The sequence below is a fragment of the Desmodus rotundus genome, chromosome 3 (assembly GCF_022682495.2).
Source record: "Desmodus rotundus isolate HL8 chromosome 3, HLdesRot8A.1, whole genome shotgun sequence".
NCBI lineage: Eukaryota > Metazoa > Chordata > Mammalia > Chiroptera > Phyllostomidae > Desmodus > Desmodus rotundus.
Window position 1 is genome coordinate 4,258,091 of NC_071389.1, and position 14,685 is coordinate 4,272,775.

The following is a 14,685-nucleotide window of genomic DNA, read 5'->3' on the forward strand; positions in this document are numbered from 1 at the left end:
TGATTTCTTGTGATTGTTTCCATTTCCTTCCTTCCTTCCTTCCTTCCTTCCTTCTTCCTTTCCTTTCCTTTTTTTTTTTTTTTAAACTTAAGATTGTTATTATGGAGTGGCTAAATTTTAAGTCTTGCCAGCAGGTGGCAAAATGTAATACAACCTGCTCTATGAAGAAAAATAAATTTTAGTTCTGGTGTCTGCATTTACTTAAATGATTAACTGCTTCTTCTTTGGCTAGATTTTTTTTTCTTTTCTGTTTTAAATTTGAAGTTCTGAAATTTACAGCTCTGTTCACCAGTGACCAAAGCACATCATAAAATGCTAATGGGTGTATGTCAATGAATTTTTCTAAAGGCGTAGCGAAGGTCTTTTAGCAACATTTTTGTTAATATTTAATTTTATCTAGGTAATATATGTGCATAGATTTAAAGATTCAAATGTGTTGCAAGGTTTATGTATTTATTTATTAATACTTTCCATTCCTGCCATCCTTGGGTCTCACTCCCTAGATGCAACACATTTTAATTTGTAAAATCATTTGTTTTGTTACCTCAATGTTGATGAAAACATGATTGCACTTTTATTTTCCATCGTGGACATTATTTACAGACTTTGCTCAAAGAAAGATGAGAATTTAGCCTTTTTACATCACCTGCTTTTTCTCTTGTCTTCCCCATGTAGTTATTGAATATTTTGTGATTAAATCAACATTGAATTTTCTGTTAGGGCAGTGTGTATTTGTGTGTGTGTATTTGTGTGTGTGTGTGTATACCTGAAGAACATATACTATGACTTGATTCCTTTCTTGTACAACTTTCTTTTCTAGAGTTAAAAATTCATCTCTCTCTCAATATTTCTTTGATTAGTTTTGTATTTTCCTATCAAAATCAGCCTCACATTTTCCAATATTACTATTAGAAAACTCCTTGGTGTAATGGAAGATATTAGGGAATCTATAAATCACTCTTGGTGATATCCCTTCTGGAGCCTCTCATCTTGATTTAATGCCTAGACCTGCCACCTAGTTGTTGAAAAGGGTCTTCTTTTGCACATCCCTCTGGGCATCTTCTTAGAGAACATTTTTCACAGATTTTCGTTTGATTCCTTCTCGTTTGTGGAGTTAACTTCCTGAGAAAACAGTACATGGGAAATGAATGTTTTGAGGCTGTGTGTATTGTAAAATGTCTTTATTTTATATTCATACTTGATTCATAGTTTGCCTGGGTATAGAATTTTAGGTTGGATACTGTTTTTCTTCAAAATTTTGAAGGCATTGGTCTATTGCCTTCCAGTTTCCAGGAAAAAAAGCCTGACCACTATCCAGTGTATTGATATGCTAAACTGAGAAACAATAGGACCCTTTTTAGGGTTAGTTGTTACTATAGCTAAGCCTTTTGAAAGGTAAGTATTACATCTACTTGGTTAGGGAGTATCATTTTACTCCTGTATGTTAAATGAAGGTAGTTCAATCCCCTGTAGGAATATTGTAGGAGGTAAACATTAAAAAATTTTAAGGTAGATATAACTGTCAAATAGAAAATTACTTTGATTTGTTTCCCTTCTTGATATACTTTGGGGGTAAATGACAAACTTTTGTGGTAATAGCTCTTTGTGTTCATATTTTAAAATACTTTATCTTGATACTTGATTTTCTAAGCAGTGTCTTTTAGAAGCCAAATGGATTTTATTAAATGTTTAAAATTTATTGATTTTAGGGAGAGAGAGTGAAAGGGAGAAATACCAAATTGTTCTACCTATTTATGCATTCATTGGTTGCTGCTTGTATGTGCCCAGACTGGGGATTGAACTTCAGCCATAGCATATTGGGACGGCTCTCCAATTAACTGAGCTATGCAGCCAGGGCTCCAAATGGATTTTAAATTGATAAGATGCATGTTATATATAGTACTTGGACTTTTTACCTTAAAATTTTCATAATATAACATTTAATTCTATATAAATTGAAATTCACAAATGATAATGTCATTCTTTTTGATTGCCTATATAAATGAGGAAGAGAATTATGAAATTGGATTTTTGAAACAAATGTCTGTGTTGTATATGTTTTGGATTTCTTTTGCACTCTAGTAATTAAAAAAAATTAAATATCTTTAAAGCAGAAACTAACTGTTGAGGGATAAAAAAAGCCTTTTTTAGTTTGTATTATTTAAAAAAAATTGACGTCAGAGAGAGAGAGAAACATTGATTTGTCGTTCCACTGATTTATGCATTCATTGGTTGCTTCCAGTACATGCCCTGTCCAGAGATCGAACCCACAACCTTGGTTTATCAGGACATCACTCTAACCAACTTAGCTGCCCAGCCAAGGCCTGCATTGATTGTTCTTTTAGCAAGAATTTGCATTCAAGAAAGGTTGTCATTCTTATGTTTAATTACAATAATTAATTTAGTATAATGATAAGAATGAGGTAGTCAATAGAAAACATGTATAAAATGGCAAGTATCAATTCTTAACCCAACTGCTAACTGTTGCTAAGCAGCTGTCTTAGTATTGGTTACTATGGTATTCCTTCAGCTTTTATAAATTACCACAAAAGATAAACTGCACCCTCTCCCACACTTATTAAGTTAGCTCCTATTTAATGTTGAAGCATAGCTAGGAAGATTGATAGCTCAGATTTTGTAACAAGTCTTATTTTAGGATAATGTGCTTTTTAAAGTTGTTTGGGCACATTTTAGGCCTTTTCCCCAGTAACATTAATCCTTGCCTGGAAAGAATAAACTCTAGTCTTCCGTAACACCTGACTGTAAACTGCAACCGGAAAGCCTTAAACTGTTAAAACAAACATTTCTCAACCTGATAGCACAGACTTCCTGTTTTTAAAGCTTTTTTGACCTTCCTTAGAAAAAGACCAATACAGCTATGGTTACATCCTGTGGTTATTGTCATTTAAAAAAAATCTATTGAATGTTTCTGAAGCCCTTGAGTATAAAAGTGTTTAATGCACCAAAAAAATGTAAATAGCAGTGGACTCAGGTCTGATCTTTTCTAGGTCTTCAGTAAAGATAATAGAACTGGTTAGCTTTTAATGTGTCTCTGTTCAGTGTCTGCTACAATTGGAATGTCAGGAAAATTCACATTAAAGAGACCTGCTCTATTCTGGAGCGATTGTAAAGGAAGCATTTGGCAGTCATTTCCTTTCACTTGTGAGAATGAACATGCTTTACATTATAGTTGTTTAAACATACCAGAGTCTGCTGTTAGGGCTCTCATATTTTTCATTGTAGAGTTAACTTACTCTGAAGATTGGTAGGGATGGCAGTGTTTAGGTTTCATTGCTAGAATTAATTAAATAATGAAAAGGTTAGAATGTCTTCCTTTGTACTAAGTTTTGCTTCCTGCATCCCAAATATTTGCTTTTTCGAGTCAGTTAAAAAATTAAAGTCAAATGGATGTTCAGAATTTGTTTTTATGACAGTCTTATTTGCTTCTAACACTCCCCTCCTCCAAAACAAAAGAAACCTCTCTGTGTTGTTATGGCCAAACATTCTTGAGATTGTGGCTTTTGATTTTTGTTTTAGCCAACATATTGCATGTTTGAGTGGATATTGCGTCTTGATATTTTCTAGAGAGAGGTGTGATTGGTTTTTTAAACAGAAAAGTACTGGATCATTAACACTACCTGTGATGTTGAATGTGGCAAATGGTACTGATTTAATCTTTTGCAACATTTAAAATTATATTTTCCTATAATAGATGTTTGTGATTTTTATTTTAAAAGAGAGTTTAGTTTATTGGTGGCATATTACCAGAAAAAACATACTTCAGAATATTTTTTTAAGGGCAAATCAGTGTTTGGGATTTGTAAGTATTATTTTAGTTGCACAAATATCCATCTGGTTGAAATTTTGAATTCTTGTAATTGTAGTGGGGGTTTTTAGTTGTTTTAAGATTATGTATTTTTAGTAAACCTGGCTGGATCTCCCCACTAATTTTATCATTTTATCACATATTGTCAGACCCTATTCTATACATTCTGTCAGGGTCCTGAGTCCCTGAGCTATTTTTTCCACAAAACTGTCTTTGTTTTATTTTAACTGTAATACTTTTCCAGATGAATGTGAATGATCTCTCTTCTGAACTGTATTTTTGCCTTTTCAAAGTATCACTCTATTGGAACATTATAATTTCATCCATATAATTCGAGATCTCTAGTGAGTTTAAAATAGAGATGAAAATACCCTTAAATATGTTTAAAACATACACCATCTTAGAGGTCTTTCTGTCTCACTCTTATATTGCTTTAAGACTTATTTCACATCCTACACCCCCAAGAGGGCTACCCACTTCCAAAAACTAAAACCTTCAGTCCTGACCTTTGATTGACTTACTGTGTCAGACGAATTTGCTTTGAGTGCACATTGAGCAGTCTGTTCTTAGAAAAGAGGAATTTGATGTGTTGTTGTGAACCGTTGTTCCCGCTCTCCCCCTTTCTGTCCTGAATATATTTTAATAATGTCAGTAATTTTGTACTTCATGAAATCGCATTTTAAATATGCATTAGCAGTTTATCACTCAGTTACATGCTTGGCCTGTGTTGGAAAGTGTTTAAACAAAAAGGAAAGTTGTTACTAACATCCAACCTTAATGTTGTATTTATATATGGAGTATGGGCTGTTAATAGTTTTACTAAAATTAGCCTCCTTGAATTTTAGAATCTGATGTTATTTCTAGACTTTTCAAGAGTACATTATGTGGATTCCAACACTATCTAGGTTGAAATTAACTCTTACATTTTATTCTAAAATATAAAAGTAAGTATTAAGATTTTAGTATTGCCTGGACAGAGGGCTCAGCTGGTTGGAGAGCCATCCTGTACACTAGAAGGTTGCAGATTTCACTCCTGTTCAGGGCACATACCTAGGTTGTAGTTTGATCCTCAGTCTGGGTGTGTATGTGAGGCAACCAATCGATGTGTGTGTGTGTGTGTGTGTGTGTCTCTCTCTCTCTCTCACACCCCCCCCCCCCAACATATCCTTGGGTGAGGATTAAAAAAGAAAAGAAAGATTCTGGCATTTTAAAGGGTATAAAAACTCACTTTTCCGTAATAACTTGGAATATTTGCCTAGTTATTACAACATACATGTTCTGTAAGTCTTTCTCTATGGATATAATTATCATCACCAGTTTAACTGATGTTTTTATATTTCTGTTCCCTATCAACAAATAAACTGAGTTGAACATTAAATGGTGGCTGAATGGAAAGTGATGTGGTAAATGAATGATAGGTAATTGTGTAAGAAAGTTATTTAAAATTTTTGTATTAGTAAACACCTGACCGTGATTTACCTTTAAGACTTGAAAATGCTGGATTAGATTATAGTTACTGGTTATTAAAATAATAAAAGTCATTTGGTAGTGCTAAAAGTTGAGAAGTATTTTATGTGTAATGTACTAATTCTGATCTCATATACATTTTAGAATGAAAGTAAAAATTTTATTTTTCTTCTTTTTCTTTTTAAAGGATATGCTATTAATAGTTACACCAGGGTAACAGGAGTATCCTGGGACTGTGTGGGGGAAGCCAGGACCTGTGGGGAAGAACACAGATTTGGTTTAGGATGATTTGAGAGTGTTTGTGGAATACCATTGTGGTGAAGCCCAAAGGGCATTTGAAATGTAGATCTGTTGATACGAACAAAGCTCAAGGCTGGAAAAAGTAAAATTTTGCAGTCAGTAACACAGAAGCAGCTTGAGAGTGAATCTTCTCACTCTTGAGAGTTGTTTGAGTGGGATAAGAAGAGGCTCAACATTGACTACCTAATCTTGGGAGAAGTCATGGAAAGAAATAGAAAATGGCGAGAGGGTAGGGAATCCAGGAGCATGTATAATGTAAAACTCAAACAAACCATCAGGATGCTAGTATGGGAGCAGGGCTGTCTGCTGGGAAGAGTATAATTGGTTCAGCTTTTTGGAAGGTAGCTTGATTCAATTTCTCTGACTAAATAATGCACATCCACTGAACAAGACATTCATACAGTATGGGAATACTCACGTGTATGCACAGTGATACACATAAAACTGGGTTATGATAATTAAGCTCTTTTAATATTTATTTATTTTTAGTTATCGATTTTAGACAGTGGGGGGGGCAGAGAGAGCAAGAGAGAGAGAGACAGACAGACAGACAGACATTGATTTGTTGTTCCACTTATTTATGCATTCATTGGTTGATTCTTGTATGTGCCCTGACTGGGGATTGAATCTGCAACCGTAGTGAATTGGGACAATGCTCTAACCAAGTGAGCTACCTGGCCATGACCTTATATTAGGCCCTTCTTAACTATGGCGCTCTCATACTATAGAATTCTGTGCAGCTATAAAAAGGGATCAGGTGTTAGTGGTCTGCTGTATAGTGAGAGAAACAAGTTGTCTTACAGCATGAAGAGTAGGATTTCGTTTTCATGAAATACAAATCAATGGAATGAACCCCTAGACAAATGAATATATATGCTCTTAAGTATTTGTATATGTTTGTATACATGTGTTCCAGAAGAGAGCTGGCAAGATGCACTTCATTCAACTTGTTGAATGGAATTGTTTGGATTTTCTGTAGGAACATATATTACTCAAAATCCAAAAGGGCTTCAAAAAAACCTATTTTTCTTTTGAAAACTCTAGAGGAAGAAGGAAAGAAGTTGATAGTTTGTTTAAAATTGTAACTCTCTATTCTACATAGTAATACAAAACAAGCCTCCTCATCTTAGGATACTATCCAAGCATGGTAGCTAACTAACTAGTACTAGCACAACCCTTGATTTAGTCACTGTTTGCTTGATCGACTCTGGTATTTTTTTTTTTTTTTTGACATTTTGACACTGGTGTGAACTAAGTTACTTGATGTGAATGATTTTACTAGAGAATGCTATAAAAAAGAATGTCGATTGTCTCATCTTGATAGATGTAATTTTGGCAGACCTCACTGGTTGTTATTGTTAGATGAATGTTACTTTAAACTTTCATGTAAAAATGCAGTCTCTTTCCCCCTTTGGTGGTCTTGGGAAGTAGGCCAAAGCCGTCATCCTTTGAAGATGAAGCCATCATCTTTAGAAGATATGGCCAGAGGTCTTCCTTGCTGTGACAGAATCTGAGTGGTGGAGAGAGTAAATGCAGGATAGTTGTTTGTGTTTAAGGATCTGGAATAACCTGGGTCCTGTTCAACTAGTGTTAAGGTTATACTTCACATTTCCCCTGTGTCCTGTTCCAGGTCACAGCTTTAATGTTAGTTTAACTAGACTTTGTATTTAATTATAACTGTTAGGGGAAAGTCAGATGTCAGCTCACTTGGCTGCATGCTGAGGCCTGTAGAATGTGGAGTGCTTTGCTTCTAACCACATCTGTTGTCTCTTCTCATTATCTGTTAATGGTACTCAACTTGACAGGGTTGTTTTGATAAATGAAGATTGTTAGAAAACCTGGAGCTGGAATTTATGTGGAATGTAACTTAGGACAAAAGGAAGCAATGGCACAGATGAGACCAGGGTGAGAGGTGGGAACCAAGTAGTGCTGTGTGGAATGCTGAAAAGAACTACAAGGATTAATTTGGAAATGAGAATGGGATATATCTAACTTTTTTCATTCCTTTCACATATTATTTCTTTTACATTTTCTTCATATATTTATGTGCAAAAATCTCTGAAATTGTCTTGTTGTAATAGCCTCCCTTTCATATCTATAGATCCCTTTATTTACAAACTCACATTAATGGGGTTTAAAATGAAATTTTCACTTTGAGGAGTTGGGGAAGGCGGTTTTGGAATGGTCACAACCGGCTGGGAGTCCTCAGCTCAAAAGAGCTCTTACAGAAGCTTCCATCTCAGTGAAATAGAGGTCTTTTACAGAAGGAAAAACTGAAAATAAAGAAAAATCTAAGGTAAAAGAGAGGTGAAGGATTATTTTTCTCCCCCCATTTACAGCTGAATTTAGAATTTTGTAGTACTTTTGCATTCAGAGAGGCTTGGAAGACCAATGAGGGTACAATGTGCTTTCAAAATTTTATGTTGTGTTTATATTGCTCTTTGTGTTTGTACAAGATATAGTAATCTATCCAGTTTACCTGTTGCTGTTTGCCCCTTGCTTAAATGCCAGGGTAAGTAGGGAGAACTTGGCTTGAATAATTTAATAATGGCTTTTGTATGTTATTCATTTAAAAATGTAGCTTGTAAATAGGATTCTCGTTAGGGTCTCAGTGTTTCTATGAGTTACCCCTAGCACAATTATTTATATCTCTATAAAGTGGGGTTGAATCTCCCTTTTGCTAGACTTTTAAAGGTTAATAAAATAAGTGCTATTTGTTTGGGTAGATGCTCCTTATTTGAGAGGGGATTCTTTGTGCCAGGAACTGTGCAGAGACTAGACAAAAAGAATAAAATAGGGTCATTGCCCTTACTTTACTTATTCATTCCATAAATCTGTGTGCTTGATACCCAGTACAATTAGGCACCACTTAATGACGGAGATGTTTTGAGAAATGTGTCTTCGTCAATTTTGTCACATGAACACCCTATGATGTACTTACACAAACCTAGGTGGTGTAACCGATATACACTTAGGTTGTATGATATACTACCCTTGTATATTGTGTTTTATCATTGACTGAAATGTTATGATGGGCAAATGTGTAGAACTTTGTCTAATGGAACCCATTGTCTAGAGGGGATTGTGGACATTAATCAGAAAATCCCACCAATGAATTACAAACTGAGATAAATGCTCTCAAGGAAAGGAGCACAGTTCCCTGAGAACTTACAACAGAAGAACTTGTCCTAAAATGGGACCTCAGGGGAAGTTTCTCTGACACAGTGATATTTGACCTAAGATCTGAAGGAGGAGCACGCTTTAACTGTGTGTGTGGTGGGGAGGGTGGCAGGGAGATACTTCTGCTCTAGGAGGAACCAGTGATGGCCTGCAGTAGAAATCCTGATAACTTGGGGAAATTGAAAGACGGGTATAACTGGGAGATGGGGCCCTGGGTGTGGATGACTTACCAGACACGGTGCAAGAAGAGGATAAAAGAATATGTGTCATAAAGTGTTGTCAAAGCATTTAGAACACAGTATGAATTCAGAAAAGCGCAGTTTGGTTGTTCTCACTAGCCGTTTACTTTAAACCACCATTTTTAAAAAGGTCTGCAGGAGGCCCTGGCTGGTGTGGCACAGTGGCTTGAGTGCTGGCCTGCAAGCCCAAAGCGTTGCCGGTTCGATTCCTAGTCATGCCCTTGTTGCAGGCCAGGTCTCCAGTAGGGAGTGCGGGAGAGGCAACCACACATTAATGTTTCTCTTCCACTCTCTCTCCTTCCCTTTCCCCTCTCTCTTTAAATTAAAAAAAAAAAAATCTGCAGGAAAACAAAATGAAACACTCTCTATAGCCACTGCCATGTGCCTGGATATAGCTGGTTAGAAAATGGAAGTGTGTCCCAGTACAGGTGTGGTTTTTGTAGCTGGGCTTAAGGGTTGATTTTATTTCTGACACAGATGGAGAAATCTCAGAGCCATTTGGTTATGAAGCAGATTTTCAAGCTGCAGACCCCTCAGGATGGACTCACCGAGGAATGGTGTTTCGTGGGTCTTAGAGCAGAGCTGCACCTGCACTGCAGACCACCTCTGATTTGTTTTGACCACAGCCACCTTTCAGGGTGTCAGAAGCATCTGTGCCTGTGCTATGTTAGAAGTTTTAGAGAGCGATTTCTCCTGTAGAATAACTTTTTTTTTTTTAAGTCAGCAGAATGAAGTTTAAATAGCAAACTTGCATGTCAGTTTGGTTGTGCCACCAAGTGCCCCTCCCCACCCCCCTCCCTCCTCCCTCCCGCAAATCACCAAATCACGTATCTAAATCCACGTATCTAAATCTTTGTCTGTTGGTAAGAGTGTACCTATTAATTCAGTGACCTTATCGGACCTTGAAAGGTCCAATAACATTTATAAAACTGTTTGAGAGCTCAGTGAAACTTGCCTAAAAGGCAAAAGGTGTACTATTAATGGTACTAGAAGTGATCATTTAAATTTTGAGCTTGTGACATTCAAATTTGGGTTGACACTGAGTGAGCTTAATACTTTTAAGTTCATATTCTAGAGGAATATATATATATATATATATAAATTTTTCCTATAGAATATCTTACATAAAAGGAAATTTTATCTTGGCTGCTACTATTAGGGAGTACATGGTATGAATGTAGTTTAATTTTAATAGATTTTGGCAACTTGATGTATGTTTACCATATTAGGTGTGGGGAAGACACTAATTTAAAATTAACAATTGGTAATTCTATGTAGATGCACATAACAATGGAATTAATGAGGGATCTGGAATCTGGTAGCTTGTGGGTTATATTTATATTTAAGGCCACTTGGCAAGGAATATGTATTTTTTTTGCTTCCTTACTAAATGGACAATGAAACCCAATTTAAGTATGCCTTATATAGAAGATGGAGCTTTATTTTCTTGGGGAAAAGGATTGGAGAGAAGAATTTTAAACAAATTACTTAGTAAATTCTTAAATTATAAGGAAAATTGGGGTCAGGAATATTGTTTGACACCAAACAATGATTGTCTCTCCTGTGCGTCTTTCAAATACGTGTTGGGGGAGTCTATGATTGTTGGTTATTTCATCAGCATTTGTTAGACGTCAGAGGTGGTAGATATTAATATTCCTGGCAGAAGCAGAGGCACCTCTAGGACCTGTGAACTGCTGCTGATCCCTCATGGCGATGCGCTGCCTCTTTAATATCTTGCTTGTAGATACATTAGCTGACCACGCTATTAAGAGCTGCCATCAATCACGCAGCCTCTGAGTTCCGGCTGTCGGCAGGAGAGGGAGGATTGGGGAGATGCTAGGCTGGTCAAGCTGGGAAAGAGATAAAATTGCAGCGGCTTTGTGTACACGCACATTCGAGGTGGCAGCACATTCGAGGTGGCAGCGGGCAAGGAGCGCGTGAGGAGCAGTCCGGGCTCCAGCCCGGGTTTTGCCGGCCGCCGTTGCCGCCTGCCGTGGGGAGCGGCTGCTCTTTCTCTCCCGGTGTCTAGGTCTCAAGCATGTGGCAGTTTTGGCCCAGACGCTGGGGCTGAAGGAGCAGGGCTGCACCCCCACACCCCCCAGCCCCCAGCCGCGGGCGGGGTCCCGCGAGGCCACCAACTCCCCTCCTGGAGCCTCGGAGCTGTGGGGACCCCGGACTGCTCCTCTACGTTGCCCTGCTTCCACCAGGGCCTCCTTTTGTTTAGCAAGTGCATTTCATGCCCTGAGCCCCCGCCCGCCCCGCCCCTGCCCGTGTGCCTGAGTTTGCTGGGGGGGCCCCCCCTGCGCCGGAGGAGGACCAGGCCCGCAGGCTCAGCTCCTGCTGTTGACCGGCCGCAGGCAAGTGGCCAGCGCCATGGGCTGTGAAGGGGATGTGGGTTTGGGCCAGGAAGTTGATCAAGTGTGGGGTGCAGGGGCTCTTGGAGGTGGGTGTACGGGAGTGTTGCAGCCGACTCTAGAAAGATGAACAACTTGGGTGTTATTAAGAATGGTGGTGGCTTTCCAGGAATCAGGAATTGGTATTTGTTGTGTCCCATTGCATTTCTGTTGGGTTTACTAGTTCCATACAAAGAAATCAAAAAACATCTTTAGGGCAGAGAAAACATGACTTTGAAAGAACATGTGTGTGTATTTTTGTCTTTTTTGAAAGGAAGGACTTACTGAAGATGAGCAATGTATAATCCAAAAGTCACTGATCAGAAACTTCATTGCTTATTGTGGAGTACATTTAAATTTAAAAGTAAAATGGATTTGAGGGACCTGATTATAAAGTAATTTTAAGATATATTACACATTTGTTTCTTAGACCAAAATATGGTTATTTTACTGGAATAGCTAAAATGCAGAGATAGTTTTGAGGTTTAAATTTTTTTTTTTTTTTTTGAGGTGGTGGCTTCTCCACCCCTTTCCCCTTACTTACTCAAACCTTGTACTTGCATGGAAGCTATGGGGAGACCTGCTTGACCACTCTGCTGAGAAACTCACTCCTGTAATAGGTTGTTTTGCTTTACTTTTCTTTTCCTGGTGCACTGTTCTCCTTGGGGCATTGTTTGGCTGGAGGCCTCTTCTCAGCCATATGGAAGTTATTTTTTAAAAAATGGTATGTGAACACAGGGGTCAACAGAGAGATTAATTTTTCCCTTTGAAATTGTGTGTCAGTGTGCTTAAGATTGAGACACTGAATAAAAGTTGAGAACAGAGTTGACAAAGTCCTTAGAATTCTTTGCCAAAATTACTGTATTGAGTTCCCTCCCTCCCATCTTTCCTCCCTCCCTTTTTTACTTCCTTCCATTTTTCCTTCCTCCCTATTTGCCAGGAACTCCAAATTTAAAGTAGACATTATTAGAAACCTTACAGATGGGAACAATATCCCATGTAAGCCCAATGATCTGTGGGCAATTATTTCCAGATGCACAACCATCTCTGTATTTTTATGTGTATTAGATTTAGGCTCTAAGAGACTATTGCTTTTCTGAATATTTACATTGCCTAGCAAAATAACACAAAGCAGACATTTTACAGGCTTTACAGCAACTTCACAATAGTATGGGAGCAGCAGTTAGAAGCTTGTATTTGTTTTTTTCCAACTCTGTAATTTAGTAGTGTTTAAGCTGTTTTATAAAGATCTCTGGGACCAGTGAAAGGTGGTTTTCAGTCCAGAGCACTTGAGTGCTCATTGTACTCTGGCAGGCCCTGGCGCCCTTGGCAGGCCTCACTTGAAATGTTATTTGATCTGGTTGCATGATAGAATTGACTAAGATTACACTTTTCCCCTCCCTGTGGCTGTTGAAAGTGATGCATTAACAAGTACTGTGCAGTAATATATTTAGACTCAACCTGCATTCATTCACTCTAAGAAGGTTTCCAGGAAAAAAGGCCATTTAGATTTTTGTCTTGTTTTGTGGTTTTGCATTCATGAATTGAGGTGAGAGCTGACGTAATGTAGCTGTACCACTTCCTTTGTGTGTGTTTGGGTTTTTGTAGCCTGTGTTCCTATAGGATATTTTCCAGTCTACATGGTTGTGATTACTTCTGAAATGCTTGAATGTGTATATGTTTTCAAGTGAGTACCTTCAGCTTTGTGCCTATTTATTGTTTACATTGTAGGTCTATGGGGGTAGGGTGGGGAGAAGAGTGTGGTCGTGAACCCTGCCAACTTGTCAGTAAGGTTCAGTGAATTGCCTGTGTGTTATGCATACTAGCCTTTCATTTTAATTAGTGCAACTGTGTACAGCTGTTAGGTCAGAATGCATTGGCTGCTCCTGCAGGGTAGTTTTATCTTACACTGGAGGTTTTATGGACTTGTCTGGCTGTGTTTCTTAATCCCTCTCCCACTGCCACTGTGTTTTAAGCAAATGATAGAACAAGACAAGCTTTTGTTTACTCACGTAATAGTTTACTTGTGAGAGATTTATTTTTGGTTTTATTTATTAGTAGGTATTACATTTGCTATGCTCTTCCAAGGTCAAAGGGTTTTACTTGCTATTGTGTAGTCAGAGTAGCCTGTAGAACCATCCATTTTATAATGATATAGGAAGTCACTGTTTCCCCCCCTCCCCCCAACTGGTTCTTTGTTTGCTATTCTAGGATTAGTCTGTAAAACTCAAACAGAAACAAATGTTAGCCCAATGGAGAAAATAACTTGGTTAAAATGCTTCCCCCTCTTACTTCTTGTTACACTGTACCAAAGGGCTTTAGCAAGCCATTGACTAACAGCAGTTTGGACATGGGCTGGATAATTAATAGTATGGTTTAGAAATGTCTGTTCAGGGACATGAGTGGTCACCTTTAAATTGTAAAATGTATTTTTGGCTCCAAGTTATTGGAAAGTATTTAAGATTGAGCAGCTTTGTGTCTTTGAATATAGGCCTCTGACAAAGCCAGGCTTTTTAGGCTGTAAAATAAGTTGTTGTGTGAATGACACATTGATTTTCTCAATGATCTGGTCTTGTTACTGTTGCCTTTGTCTTGAGGTACTACACAGGCTTCGGAGCTATCCACCACATTTTTTTTAAAAAGGAGTAAAAGTCAAAAGCCAAATTGAGTGAACACTGTTTATAGTAGAGTGAATGTGATGCCCTTTTCAGAGGCCCAGTTTACTGATTGACCATGGGGATGTTTTGGGAGGCACCGGAGGTGGGGGGGGGGGGCATAGGGTGGTTGTCTAAGATTGCGAGATCTTTTAACTTATTGAAGAAATGGTTCCTTCTTAAAATAACTCGGAATGAAGAAAAAGAGTGCAACATTTTTAAGGAAAATCTGATAATTTCAATGTAACTAATCTAGAAAATGTTTTCTCTTAACTAAAATAAAAACACTTAGATTGGCAGCAGAGACTGTTGAATCTAAGGAAAAATAGAGGGAAGTAAGTATCCTAGGTCTAAACAGGTTATTTCACAAGTTCATTTGTATTTTTTCTTTTTGAGACCATATTTCTTTATCCCAGATTTTTTAAAAAAGAGTTTATTCATTTATTTTTAGAGAGAGGGGAAGAGTGGGAGAAAGAGAGGAAGAGAAACATCAATGTGTGGTTGCCTCTCGCTCACCCCCTATTGGGGACCTGGCTCACAATCCAGGTATGTGCCCTGATGGGGTATTGAAATGGCGACCCTTTGGTTCTCAGCCCACGCTCAGTCTACTGAGCTACACAAGCCAG

The 14,685-nt window shown here is 37.9% G+C and overlaps 1 protein-coding gene across 8 annotated transcripts in view; it reads left to right on the forward strand.

The window, feature by feature from the left end:
- RERE (arginine-glutamic acid dipeptide repeats) overlaps positions 1-14,685 on the forward strand; it is a 392,196-nt gene that overhangs the window by 104,449 nt on the left and 273,062 nt on the right. The window contains exon 1 of one of the 8 annotated variants that reach the window (XM_071220835.1): positions 11,053-11,369. The exons of 6 other annotated variants lie outside the window; for them this stretch is intronic. The gene's annotated coding sequence lies outside the window, so the exon portion shown is untranslated. Of the gene's footprint in view, positions 1-11,052; positions 11,370-12,891; positions 12,955-14,685 lie in introns of those variants that run through there. One more of the 8 variants, XM_045190487.3, reaches the window with a different exon arrangement.